Source organism: Staurois parvus, unplaced genomic scaffold (genome assembly GCF_062004578.1).
Source record: "Staurois parvus isolate SC_StPar_1 unplaced genomic scaffold, SC_StPar_1.0 ptg000138l, whole genome shotgun sequence".
NCBI classification, from domain to species: Eukaryota; Metazoa; Chordata; class Amphibia; order Anura; family Ranidae; genus Staurois; species Staurois parvus.
This window is the reverse complement of record NW_028317934.1, coordinates 787278-800442: the sequence shown is the minus strand read 5'-3', so window position 1 is coordinate 800442 and position 13165 is coordinate 787278.

The following is a 13165-nucleotide window of genomic DNA, read 5'->3' as shown; positions in this document are numbered from 1 at the left end:
GTGCAGGATCTGGAAGAGTTCTGTCCTATTCTCTGCTGCCGACTGCTGAGACAAGGCGGAGATGAGGAGAAGTGCAAGAGCCTCTTGAAATGGCTTGGCGTCCTGGATTTGGCCCTTGGGCCCTGTGTTTGGCACACATGCATTAAGGTAAAAAAGCTTAACACCCAGTTCACACCAATGCTGTGCGGTAAACACTGCGAATCCTGTGCGTTTCCCGCACTTCATTGCAATGGCATAGCATTCATGCAGCCTGGTACAGGTGTCAATGTAAAATGAATGACACCCCAAAACAGATCGCAAAACGTGATGCGATTGCCAGAAATCGCATCGCATGGGTGAGAATACTCATATGATGCGATTCAGGTGCGGATTTAAAAGGGTCCTGCACCTTTTTGGTGCCGACGTGCTGCGATTCGAGCCATACAAAGTGTAGGGCTCAAATGACACCGCACAGACATCTGCATGTAATTCATACAGGAAAGCGGTGCGATTTCAGTGCGAACTACATGTTGTGTCCCATACCACATAGTGTGAACCCAGGCTTAGACTTTAGAACCACTTTAACACATTGTACATTCACCTACCCTGAAACCCAGATCCTCTGCACAGGAACATCCCCTCTGTGTTGAAAGATACTGTCACCAGGTACGGGAATCTACTGATTCTCCATAGTGAGTATATTTTTCTATGGAGTTTTTTTTTTTTTTTTTTTTTTTGTATGGGATTTTTAGGGATTTTTGAGACAAAGTGTGTATAGTTATTTAATGCAAAATCCAAGCCCTAATTACAAAATGTAATTCAGTTCTTTAAAAGATTTATTTCCAACCAAACAATTTCAATCACGTTATTCAATAGAAAACAATACAAAGGCAAATCTGAATCTTGCCCGCGGGTTTCCAATTTAGAACTTTCTGGTGTCTACAATAAGTCAGACGGACACAAGCAGAATATTCGGTACCAGGCCTGAGGGCCAGAGCAAGAGTTCCGGCATGTCTCCCACTCTAATAATCAATGTGTTACATGAGACCAGCTTATTTAAATAAAATGTGAAAGGCGTATTAAGGGACTGCTTGCGCTGTCCGACAAAGCTTTTCATTGCTCATTTTACGAGCAGAATAATGTCGCGGAGGCGAATATATTATAGATGAAGCCCCCATCATATGTTTATAAATACAGGAACGTTAGCATTTTAGATGCTCGTAAATCTGCCCGGAACATCATGGGAAAGAAAGATCTAAGACCCACTAAAACAATGATAGATTTTTTCCGTCTGGTAGGCCCTGACTAGTGGTCCATTCACCGCCCTGGCTTCTTCTAGCCCAGCTCATACCCCCCTCATTTAAAAACCATTTTAATTTCAAGATGCTCGACACGGGCCTGGTGGCAAATTTACTCATGAAGCAGGAAGAAGAAAATTGTTTAATCTACAGATATGGTTCAGAGTGGTCACCCCGTGAACAGTGGAGTAATTACAAGATCAGCTCAGCTTAAAATGTTTCGGTCCTGCAGTGTGACCTATCATCGCCTAATCTGCATAGTGAAATACGGCTTCATAACTATAAATTGCTGACTTAATTAAAACCAGGACCTTTCTGTCATTTAATTACAGGGAAAAAGGTTATTGCTTAAACGCAATTTTCCAAATGTGATTTCTTAACAGTTATTAACTGTCTCACCATCATTTATTGTTTCAGATTTTTCAATTTGAAAATGGTCTGTGTGACAGAAGTAATGACTTTATGAAAATCTCAATCTAGATAGAGGCAAGAAGACCCATTTGTTTTCTATAAGTGGCGCAGACAGGGAAAAAAAAAAAAAAGGAAAATGTCACGGCCACGATCTTCTGATTGCGCTCGCTTTATGAGAGTAATTAAAATGCAAGCGGGCTTTTTATGAAAGGTGAAGACAAGGGGGTTTATGACAATTTCAAGATGTTTCTATGTCGGATATTGTTCATGCATTTTAACCCCCTTTAGTCTGCCCAGTTCAGGCTGGGTGGTTATCGGAGGGCTGAATAACCCACTGGGTAATTTTTATCTCTATGGGACTCTAGTGCTAAGATTTCCCAGTAGATACCTTCCAACTCCCTTATGTTGACCACACATAAGTCAACGTGGCAATATTTTCTTAGCACTGCATTTTTTTGTTTATTAGTTTATGTATTATTATTATTATTATACAGTATTTATAAAGCGCCAATAGTTCGCTCAGCGCTGTACATTACAAAGGGGGACAGAACATGTGACAGAACAATACCAATACAATGCGATACATGAGGGGATCGAGGGCCCTGCTCCTTGGAGCTTACAATCTAGGAATGTATTGGCTCCTGCGGTACTGTGCTGGCTGCTTTATTTTGTATTGAGTGGTATTTTATCACATAGCGTGGAAAAATTCTAATTGTTTAATATTTTCTTTTTAAAGTGGAACTAAACTTTATCCGAGCACCAAAAGCTGAAAGTTCTATTTAAAGTAAATGTTAACCCTCATCTTGTAAAACAACCCATACAGTTTAAAATAGAAATAAAAGGTAAAACATTTGTGTAAAAATATTAAAAAAATAATAAATTATTTTTCCCTTTTTTTTAATAAGTGAATACATTCCCTTTGTTCTCTGCTGCATAAGAGGTGAGGGAGGAGAAACAGCAGCACATTGATCTTCCTAGTGAAGGGCTGTGCAGGGAGGGGGAGGTGTGTCAGGACAAGTCTGATCATTAGAGTACAGCGCTGAGCGAACTGTTGGCGCTATATAAATACTGTATAATAATAATAATAATTAGAGGAGAGCAAGCTGAATTTTCAGCACAGCTAGAGAACTGACCACGCTGTGCTCTCATGCCTATTGTGGTCAATTTTTAATAAGAAAGCAGAGGGACTGTCAGGAGCCAAAGATCCATTATCTCCTGCGCTCAAGGACTCAGATCAAACAGGCGTTAGTGACAAGCAGCGTGTTGTGTATTCATCCACTGGTGATCAGAGGTTGTGCAGCTCTATCATGAAGCTGGGGAAGCTTAATAAAACTGTAGAGGAAGATGAAAGAAAGAGCGCACAAACCTTGCGCATTACCTCAATAAATAGTGACTAATTTTATTAATAAGGAAATATACTCACAAAATGATTGTATAACAGGCATAAGTAACCATAATCCAAACAGGGTTACAGGTAAATCAAAAAGACTAAACAGGCTGAACTGCTGTAATACTGACACTCAGTGGCTGAATATCTCCTTGCCATGGGAACTCTGCCATACTGAAGTTTCTATCTGCCAAACCCAGCTCTGATGAAGAAGGGAGCACCCTTCGAAACGCGTTAGCCTTCATACCCCCCCTTTTTGATTTACCTGTAACCCTGTTTGGATTATGGTTACTTATGCCTGTTATACCATCACTTTGTGAGTATATTTCCTTATTAATAAAATTAGTCACTATTTATTGAGGTAATGCGCAAAGTTTGTGCGCTCTTTCTTTCATCTTCCTCTACAGGACTGTCAGGAGCACCAGGGATTTCACACAAAGAAAGCAATATAAAGAAATCAGGATACTTTTTCATACAAGTACATGGTACAGCAGACACATATCAGAAAAATTAAATGGTTTTCATTTTTCACGGCTTCCCCACTGCTCTATAGAAAAAGTACAGCTACAGGGCAGCAGGGCTGCACAAAATCACACACACACACAGATATACTGTATATATATATATATATATATATATATATATATATATATATATGTGTGTGATTTTGCACTTCCGGGTAGATGTCGATCACCGGGTCCCGGCTGGCACCCAGCGGTCACCAAGAAACAGTGACGGGAGAGACCTGTGTGTAAACAATACAGGTCTCTCTCCTGCCAGCAATCACATGCTGCTGTGTATTTCTCTGCATTGCAGAGAAATACACAGCAGCATGTCTCCCTAGTAAAACACACACAGCACATCATGTAAAACAGCACACAGTTAACCCTTTGATCGCCCCAGATGTTAACTCCTTCCTGCCCAGTTTCATTAGTACAGTGTCAGTGCTTTTTATTAGCACTGATCACTGTATTAGGGTTATTGGGATGTCAGTGGCAGTTAGTCAGGCGTGTTGGGTAGGTGCAGAGTGGCACGGCGGCAGCAAGCACACAGAGTTCTGGCTTGCCATATTCAGTGTATTGCAGAACTAGTAAAACAGTATAACTAGGCCTGGCAGGGAGGCTCACCTGACCGGGGCACTTACAACAGTTCAGTGCAGAGTCGGTGGTTTGTGCTTCCAAACTGAAGACAGTGTCTGGTCAGGGGGAGCGGAGTGTGGCCTGATCAGCCCAACCCAATGGGGAGCTTCCTGAAGAGGTAGACATAGTCCCTACTCTTTCCCAACTCCTCTGGAACCTCTTCCTACCGCTAGTGCTGTCCCTGACAGTTGAGTGACCTGTCCCTATACTAAACTGTGCCAAAATCTGGGGTCAATCTTAATTAGTCTCTGCCTGACCCAAGATGGCTGCCAGGGTCACATGGGGCAAGAGAATCCAACCAGATCACTGCCCTATGTTACTGAAGAAGTCACAGAGAAACCCAGTTTCCCTCCACTTCCTTTCTCCACTGCCTTGTGGCTGCGGTCAGCGCCACCTACAGTGATGAAAACAGATTGCACCTGCCTACAGGCAGATATAGAAGACACAAATAAGAGGAGGTTCCAGGCTCTGTTCAAAACCACTGCACACAGCAGGTAATTATAGATGTGTTTGTTATTTGTTAAATACGACCCTTTAGCATTGCTTTAAACCCTCTAGTGGAACTCCTTGCCATGGTACTGTGAATCTGGTAGACATGACTTCCTTTTTTAGCAACACATTTCATATTACATCTCCAAAATCCAGAGATATATTAAGGCAAAAGATGGCTTTGGCAGGTCCCCTCCCCATCACTATGATTAACATTAATAAGGATACTGGTTGCATCCTCCACTTTGAAGTGACAGCATGTTCACAGCTTTCACCAACTGTCCCATCCCCATAGTTTACTGACAGAACAAAAATGTTGTAGCTGGCCCACTGGACATCTACTGATCCTTAGGCATTTGCTTGGATTGACTATCAACAGTGTGTACAGTCCGCTTCATTCTTTATTTCAGGCCGCAATTTTTTTGGACATCATTTTCCCTTACAGAGCATACATAAAATATAAAACAGACATGGGTAACTAGGTTTTTTCTTTTATTTTAAATAGGAACTTTACCCTACCTATCAAATGCTAATTGCAGCCTCTCTAATACATGCCCTTGTATGATAATAAAAAATCATTCTTACTACTCCTTGGAGTCCAGCATTGTCTTCCTTGCAGCCTAAAGCTGACCATACACTATTAGCTAGAGATGGCCATACACTCTTAGCTACAGCTGGCCATAGATTGTTACCTAAAGCTGGCCATAGATTGTTACCTAAAGCTGGCCATACACTATTACCTAGAGGTGGCCATACACTCTTAGCTACAGCTGGCCATAGATTGTTACCTAAAGCTGGCCATAGATTGTTACCTAAAGCTGGCCATAGATTGTTACCTAAAGCTGGCCATACACTATTACCTAGAGATGGCCATACACTCTTAGCTACAGCTGGCCATAGATTGTTACCTAAAGCTGGCCATAGATTGTTACCTAAAGCTGGCCATACACTATTACCTAGAGATGGCCATACACTCTTAGCTACAGCTGGCCATAGATTGTTACCTAAAGCTGGCCATACACTATTACCTAGAGATGGCCATACACTCTTAGCTACAGCTGGCCATAGATTGTTACCTAAGGCTGGCCATAGATTGTTACCTAAAGCTGGCCATATATTGTTACCTAAAGCTGGCCATACACTATTACCAAGAGATGGCCATACACTCTTAGCTACTGCTGGCCATAGATTTGTTACCTAAAGCTGGCCATAGATTGTTACCTAAAGCTGGCCATACACTATTGCCTAGAGATGGCCATACACTCTTAGCTACTGCTGGCCATAGATTGTTACCTAAAGCTGGCCATACACTATTACCTAGAGATGGCCATACACTCTTAGCTACAGCTGGCCATAGATTGTTACCTAAAGCTGGCCATAGATTGTTACCTAAAGCTGGCCATACACTATTACCAAGAGATGGCCATACACTCTTAGCTACTGCTGGCCATAGATTGTTACCTAAAGCTGGCCATAGATTGTTACCTAAAGCTGGTCATAGATTGTTACCTAAAACTGGCCATAGATTGTTACCTAAAGCTGGCCATACACTATTGCCTAGAGATGGCCATACACTCTTAGCTACTGCTGGCCATAGATTGTTACCTAAAGCTGGCCATAGATTGTTACCTAAAGCTGACCATACACTACTACCTAGAGATGGCCATGCACTCTTAGCTACTGCTGGCCATAGATTTGTTACCTAAAGCTGGCCATAGATTGTTACCTAAAGCTGGCCATACACTCTTAGCTATAGCTGGCCATAGATTGTTACCTAAAGCTGACCATAGATTGTTACCTAAAGCTGATCATACACTGTTACCTAAGGCTGGCCAAACACTGCTAGCTTTTTCTTTTTCGTTGTTGTTCAGCCAGTGGGCTGAACAAAAAAAATGGAAAAGTTTCTCCATCTACACAAGCGCGGCGGATGGAGGAATCACTGTATTCTGATAACGGCACCCATCACTGTCAGAATACACTGATCAGCAGTAGCAGCCGCTGATTGATAGAAAATTTTCCAACATGTCAACAGGAGTCACCAAGCGGGGGAGCCCACACACTGATTGAAATTTTGCTGGTCCCAGATGGACTGGCCAAATTTTTATCGCTGTATGGCCAATTTAAGTTCTCTTAGTACTGGTCTGCTTTCACATCACCATCTCCAATCTCCTGTCATTGGAAGGCGGCTGTCTCTTCCTCATTTTTACAATGGGTCCCCCCTGACAGGCCGCTCATTCAAGCACATGCGCAGACATGCCACGCGACTTGAATAGCGTGCAGCATCAAGTAGAGCAATACTTATGCTCCTAAGCCTTCTGCTATGTGTGATGTGACTATCCCAGGAAGCTATGGGAGACCAATATTACATCACCTTCATTTAGGCAAGAAAAATCAGGAAGTAGTGGGCCACTCAAAAAATAAATAAATAAATGAGTGTACTAGGGAAAAGGGAGAAAGCAGACGAACGTAAGTTCCTTTTATGTGTGAAGATCTGCTTTAATGACTGAGATTGTGTATTGCCCGGAGTTCCCCTTTGCGTCACAGCACATAGCGACTGCTGAAAGCGTTTGTGCAATACTGCAGCCAATTCATGGTATGGTCCTGTGCGGGCAGTGCAGCGTTATAATTTAATTGACATAGTTAGTATTGTTGTGTCACTTGCTTACTACATTGAATTGAAGTATCCTTGTGTGTTTGATGTTACAGTCAGAATGGATAAACATTATACGATGAAGGAACCTTTGGGCATAAGAATAAATGCTGAACATTTCAGTAGGCAGCGAGCGTATGAGTGAGACGATTACTGGAGTGACCCGCTGAACCAAATCATTCTCTACAATGGATTAACTCATTAGCTGCCTGGGTGGAATTACAGCAGATACTAAAGTGCGTGTATTCCATCTTTAATAAATTGCATCTACTGAGGCAGATATATGTATGTGGGGACAGATGTATATGCTTCAAAGGGATAGCTGAATTTTAAAATTAAATTGTATCTAAAGACAAAGCATTTATTTTCATTTTGGATAAAGTAGGAAATTGACAAGTTATATTAAACCTTCTGGATATACTTTGGGTTTTGGAATGCAAACAAAGATCATGATTTACCTCTTTAGGATATAAAGCACAACTCCACCTTCATACACCCCTCCCCACACTAACCATCCAGTAGATACTGCCTCACGTGATGTGGCCTGTTGGCTTGGTGAAGAGGCCTGGAGTCATCCAAGCCAATGAAGGCTTTGGTCAGTGCAGTAGATAGTCAACTGGCCTGGCATAGTTAAAAAGGGATGTCTTCAAATGGGTAGCTAGAGTTGATCTTTATTTGTTTCATGTAGGCATTGGCCAGTGGAGTATAATGTGGCTTGTTGGCTCATTGAGGAGGACCAGAGTCATCTGACCCAGTAAAGGCCAGTGGAGTAGATCAGTGTTTCTCAACCTTTTTTCAGTCAAGGCGCCCTTTAAAAGTATGGACAGTCTTGAGGCACCCCATTCTAAAATGTGAAAAACTATTCTAAAAGTTTTATATAATGCAGCAACATCCACACATGTAGGACACCCAACATTAGAGGAGATTTATTCTTCTAAAGCAAATACACTTTTGCACACTGGTACTGGGTAGTATTGTTTCTCTTCTTCCTCAGTTGTTCTCCATCACTGAGCTAATGTGTCCCCAGCACTGATGGAGAGGGGCAGGGGAGGGTCAAACTAGGATGCTGTGCAGGCAGCTGAAATCCTCCTTATCAACTGATGATGTCATTGGTTGTCAGGATGATGGCGGCTAGACGGTCGTAATGATGCACAATGAAAACCTGTGGCTTTGTGTAACTAAAAGGCAGACTTGTTCCACCTGCTGGTTTGTATACAAATTTTGGGCAATTTGTAGATATTTTGCTAAAGCACCCCTGAAGAAACCTCAAGGCACACCAGGGTGCCTGGGTACCCTGGTTGAGAAAGGCTGGAGCCAACTGACCTGGGGGAAGTAAAAAGGTTTATCTTAATAGGGAGCTGGAATTGCTCTTTAAATGGTTCATCTAGACATTGACCTGTGGAGAAAGACGTGGCTTCTTGGCTCTGTGAGAAGGACTGCAGTTATTCAAGCCATTGACCAGTGAAATAGATAGCCAACTGACCTGGGGTAAATAAAAAGGTTTATCTTAGAATAGGGAGCTGGAGTTACTCTTTACCCTCTTCCCGTCCACCCATAGTCTATAGACTGTAGATGGGAAGCTTTGCTTATATGGGCTAATGTACCTGTGTGTCCAACCGCATTGGCTGCTCCTGCACAGCTCTCAGAGGACACACCCAGGAGCTCGGTGATTGGTATATTGCTCGGACACAGCGTATCACATTAGGGCTGTGTCCAGGCGATCATATGGTGTTTTACCGTGTGATAGCTGTGTCCATTCAAAGTAATCACATATTGAACACTAGAAGGTATAACTAAAGATCGTTTCTCTCTGCTCTCAGAGAGACCCCATACCAACAACCTGATCACCACCATATGCCATAACTATGTTCTGATTACCACCATATCTCTTACCAGCATTCTGATCACCCCCATACCACATGCTAATGTCCTGATCACCACCATACTCCATACCAACTCGTACACTCCCTTATTATCTCACGCCTAGACTACTGCAACTCCCTTCTCACCGGCCTACCCCGACAAACGCTATCCCCGCTCCAGTCTATCCTGAACTCAGAGGCTAGACTCATCCACCTCACCAACCGCTCCACTTCGGCCACCCCCCTCTGCCAATCCCTTCACTGGCTCCCGGATTGCCCAACGCATTAAATTCAAATGACTAACTCCGACATACAAAGCCATTCATAACGCTGCCCCAAACTACCTCACTGACCTGATACCCAAATACCACCCTACCCGTGCCCTTCGCTCCTCACAAGCCCTCATACTCCCTAGCTCCCTGGTCTCCTCCTCCCACGCCCGACTGCAGGACTTCTCCAGGACTTCCCCCATCCTCTGGAACTCCCTACCCAATCCATCAGACTGTCACCTACCCTTCTCACCTTCAGGCACACCCTGAAAACCCATCTCTTCAGGGAAGCCTTCCCCACCCTCACCTAACAGCCGTTCTCCTCCACTCCTCCTACCACTCCATCCCCCACAGCCACTTCCTCCTGTACCTCTACCCCCTCCCTCCTAGATTGTAAGCTCAAAAGAGCAGGGCCCTCGAACCCCTCGTGTATTGTATTGTTACTGTATTGTTACTGTACTGTCCCCCCACTTTAATGTACAGCGCTGAGCAAACCCTTTGGCGCTATATAAATACTGTATAATAATAATAATAATACCAGCGTCCTGATCACTGCCGTAAGTGATACCAGCATTTTAGGGTCTCAACTAATCGATTTTCAAATATATATCCCATAGTTTGTAGACTCTATAGCCTTCACATAGACTAAATAATATACACTGTTTTGGGTTATTTTAACCCCAAAAATATAGCAGAATACATTTTGGCCTAAATTTATGGAGAAACATGTATTTGCAGAATTTTATAAAAAAAAAACTAAGCACAAATTGATTTGTTTCAAAAATTTTGTTTTTTTCATTGATATATCAAAAAATAAAAAATCCAGTGGTGATCAAATGCTGTTGGAAATCTTATAATCTGGGAATCCCTATTGTGTTACCTAAGAAGAAGCATTCACAAAGAAATATACTTCAGGCATGCTTTTGCCTTTCACAAACAGAAAGCCTGATTCATCAAAGTTCATACCAAAGAAATACAGAAAGGATCAGCAGACCAAAATACATATAAAAGAGTCTGGGATTATTTAAATTGATGGAAACAGTACATACACTCATAGTGACATAGATACATAGTTGGTAAAGTTCAACAAATACACCAGTGCATCCAGTTCAACCTGTGTGGGTGTAAATTCCTGTTAAAAATTATATCCCTGTATACTGTGTTCACAAAGAAACCCATCCAAGAGTTTTTTTAAACTATCTATACTTCCTGCTAACACCACTGATTGTAGAAGGGAGTTCCACATCCTTGCCATCCTGACAGTGAATAACCCTCTATGCAGTTTAAGGTTTAACCACTTCTCCAATTTCATTGAGTGACCATGTGTTTTCTTATACTCCCTACGACTGAATAGTTTATTCCCTATGCTAAAATCACCATTCAGAAATGTATATATTGCTGTTATATCTCCTCTTACGCGTCTCTTCTCCAGGGAGAATAAGTTTAGTGCTTATTCTCTTTATAAGGTACACCTGTTCAATTGCTTGGCAACACAGATTGCTAATCCAATCACATGGCCGCAACCCAATGCATTTAGGCATCTAGACATGGTGAAGAGGACATGCTGAAGTTCAAAACGAGTATCAGAATGGGGAAAAAAGGGGATTTAAGTGACTTTGAACGTGGCATGGTTGTTGGTGCCAGACGGGCTGGTGTGAGTATTTCAAAAACTGCTGATCTACTGGGATTTTCACGTACAATCATCTCTATGGAAATTGAGAGTCATCAGACCAGGCAACGTTTTTCCAATCTTCTTTTGTCCAATGTTGGTGAGCCTGAATTGTAGCCTCTGTTTCCTGTTCTTAGCTGACAGGAGTGGCACTCGGTGTGGTCTTCTGCTGCTGTAGCCCATCTGCTTTATGGTTCAATGTTGTGCATTCAGAGATGGTATTCTGCATACTTTGGTTGTAACAAGTGGTTATTTGAGTTACCGTTACCTTTCTATCATCTCGAACCAGCCCATTCTCCTCTGACCTCTGACATCAACAAGGCATTTTTGTCCACCCAACTGCCGCTCACTGGATATTTTCTATTTTTCAGGCCATTCTCTGTAAACCCTAGAGTTGGTTGTGCTTGAACCACCATAAAGCTGGAGTTCTGCTTTAACCACTTCCAGTCCAGACAATTTTACCCCCTTCCTGGCAATTTTCAGCTTTCAATGCTGTCACACTTTGAATGACAATTGCGCGGTCATGCAACACTGTACTCATATGAATTTTTTACCATTTTTTTCATACAGATAAAACGTTATTTTGGTGGTATTTATTCACCGCTGGGATTTTTATTTTTTTTTGCTATGTAAATGAATGTCTAAAAAGTTTGAAAAAAAGTGTTTTTCTTATACAATTTTGCAAATAGATAATATTTCATCATAAATCTTGGCCAAAATGTATTCCGTTATCTTTTTAGTAAAAAAAAAACAAGCCAAATTAGTTTATAACCAAAAATTATAATTTTTAAAAACTTTTTTTTACATTTTTATTTTTTTCTATATTATTTATTTATTTATTTTTACATACTGTCACTCTAGCAGTACAGTGTCACCATGGTGACACTGTACTACTTTTGGGGGGTAATGAAGATTTTTTTTTTTTTTTTACACTGATTGCTTTTACACCCATATAGGATGTAAAAGCAATCATTTCTCTTTCTCTCTGTCTGTATTCTTGCAGCCATTGAGAACTACTGAGTGAGCTGTGATTGGTCACAGCTTGTCACATGGTACAAGGCTGTTGTGAATAGCCATGTACTATGTGACCTCTGTCATCATTCACAGATTTCACACATAGTAAGCAATGATGTCAGAAGTGACATCTTGCTTACTACTTTGCATGTGATCACTGATTGGCCAATTAGTGATCACATGATCGGGACCTCACACAGAGGTCCCGTCCGACGATCAGTGTTTCACTGTGTCCGGAGGACACAGCGGGCACCGGATCGCGGTGCTGCGTGCTCCCGGGGAGCGTGCACACGCAGCGTGCAGGCAGGCCGTTTATAAACGGCCACCTGACCCTGCACTGCCACCGTCCGGCTGTTTATATACAACGGCTGGTCGGGAAGTGGTTAAATAATATATAACACTAAAGGCCCATTTACACAGTTAGTTTAAACCCATGCATTGCAATGTGCTAAAATGAATGTGTCCAGCTTCCCCACAATAAATATACTGTCTGCTCCCATCTCTGAGTTGCAGTGTGTTTTTAAAAATATGACAGTTCCAATTTTATCTGCATCTCTGCATTTTGGCATGCTGGGAAGCCCACAGCAGTCAATGGATATAATATAATATTAATATTATAATACGCATTCTGATGCTTTGACAATAAGTGTTAAAAAGCCTCGGTCAATGACTGTTAACCCTACCCGCTCCAAATTCAAAATTACAAAACATATTGAAAACGCATATTCACAAGGGTTAAAATGCATGGTGATGCATAACAACACACCTGACTAAAGCTACAAAAACGCAACTTTATGCACACGCATTATTATTAATATACAGGATTTATATAGCGCCAACAGTTTACCAGCGCTTTACAATATAAGGGAGACAGTGCAATTACAGTACATTTCAGTACAGAAGGAATAGGAGGGCCTGGCTCGTGGAGCTTACAATCTAAAGAATATAATTATTATTATTATACAGTATTTATATAGCGCCAAAGGGTATGCTCAGCG